The following is a 2,264-nucleotide window of genomic DNA, read 5'->3' as shown; positions in this document are numbered from 1 at the left end:
AAAGCAAAGCAAAGCAAAGCAAAGCAAAGCAAAGCAAAGCAAAGCAAGAATTTATTGGCCATTCTACATGAAGTAATTTGAGTTGGGATCCTCTCACTTCACCACAAAGAATCCTGTCTAATCAATCATTACTGGATGAATCAACAAGGCTTGAGTCCTTACTGGATAGAAGTCATTCCTTAGCCTGAGGAGCTTCACAGAGCTAAATTGCTCAGGTCCTACAGAACAATTGGAGTCCTGTGAGCCAAAGGAAAAAGCTTAGAGAGACTGTTAACACATCAGGAAGATAAAATGCTGGGTCTAAAGGAATGGGAATTAGATTCTCAAATGAAAGTAGGAGCAAGTTCCAAGAGATGAGGTCAGAGAAAGAGATGTTAGGAATGAACTAGGAGAGAGGCTTGGAACATAAGTGTTGCAGACAGGTTCCTAGGACATTCCCAGGGTTGGTAGTCTTCTTCAAATAGGACCAAATAGCACTGACCTCCCAAGGCAGATGTCAACCCTTGTACTGAGCACATGGATCTTGCCTCATGGGCTTTTGTCAGACTGATTGTAATAATGCATATGTGAATTGTGAAGTGATGACATGTTCTGTGTCCTGAATTAATTAAAACTCTCATCCTTCCTGCCTTTGTACACGTGGAAACAGATGTTCTACATTATCAGCACTCTGAACCCTGCCAGCCAGCCAGCCTCCTCCATCAGTCTCTTTTCACCTTTGTCAATGTCTTGGCTTTGAGTCAGAATTTTAGAAGAAACGCAGGCTGTGTTTTTACTAAATTAATAGATTATCTAATTAAAATCATACTTTGGAACGCTGAGTGTTAATATTTCATTATTATTACTATCATACCATTAGGAAGTAGAGTTGAGAAATAGCATCTTCTAAAGTAAAAATATACTAAAAATTGTTAGGTAAGAAGAGGTATGTGGGCCAGCAGAGGTTTGTTAACGTGCCAAAATTCATTAAAATAGACAGATTTTTAAGACTCTTCCTGTCAGTATAGTCTCCCCACAAGAAGTACATTAGGTAGTTTTCCCACTTTAATTTAATCTCTTTAGGAAGTTAAGTGACTGGAAAAAATAATAGTACAAATGGAGTAAGTTAATTATGACTTAAGTAGGTGCTATACATGTTAAAGTAGTAAATACTTTAAGGAAGTTCAGAACAATTAAATTAAATTATTTAATAAACCAGGTTAACATTATTTAAATTATTTATTTCAAAGTGACTCTGAACTTAGTCTTATTTTGTCTGACTAAAATTATCTGGTACTTCATTTGATATGTTAATTCTTTCAGAGGTCGAGATATTTCAGAAAGCTGTACTCTAAAAGGGAAGGGGATAAGAGGGAGGGAGACAGAGAGGGAAAGAGAGATGTTAGCAAAGAGACAGACAATGGATGGAGGATGGATGGATGGATGGATGGATGGATGGATGGATGGAGACCATTGACTTGAGCTTGTTAATGTGTTTTATAGTCTTGGGCCCACAACTGACTTTTATTAGGCCATTTATGTTTCTGAATCAACTTTCTACAAAAACAAAATCACTTTAGATTTTATGGTCTCTTGGCTGGTTTCTTCTCTAAGGAGATATTATTAAAATCCCTCTAATGAAATAATATCAGTCCCCTAGGCATAGGCATGGTACTGCTCCCTGTATCCTTCCCTAGGAAGCCCCTTTTCCGTGTCAGCCTATGGTAGAAGCTAATGTTCCTAACAGAATGTATCTGGCTAAGCTACAGTTTATAATGGAGAAGTTTTGCAAATCAGAGTGAAGAAGGTTATTTAAATAACATATTGGAGAGCAAAAACAAAATCCATGCCCATTAAGTGAATTATTATGGAACTCATAAGCTATAAAATTACTCATGTAATCTAATTATTACATGAGTTATCTAATAAGTTCATAATAATATAAATTATATTCAGGACTTGGCCACATGAAAGCTTGTTTATGAATGAATAGATCAAATCACTATCTTCATTCTAGATGGCTCAGCTGTGTTTTTCAAGATGCCCCTTGGGAAGTCATTCTGGAATGGCAGGTTATATTAAACTATCAAATTCACAAAATGAAAGTATTATATTATATAATAAAATTTCTTAAAAGTCAGTTCTTCCAACATTTGAGGGATGAACTGGAAATTTACCATGAGTAAGCACCTTAGTTCCATGACATGGGAAAAAAATACTGATATTTGAATTTTATATTTGAATATTTTGTGGTTAGACAGAAGCCTTTGATATTTGTGAAAACT

This window comes from Grammomys surdaster, unplaced genomic scaffold (assembly GCF_004785775.1).
Source record: "Grammomys surdaster isolate TR1022 unplaced genomic scaffold, NIH_TR_1.0 226, whole genome shotgun sequence".
NCBI lineage: Eukaryota > Metazoa > Chordata > Mammalia > Rodentia > Muridae > Grammomys > Grammomys surdaster.
This window is presented reverse-complemented; position numbering follows the sequence as displayed.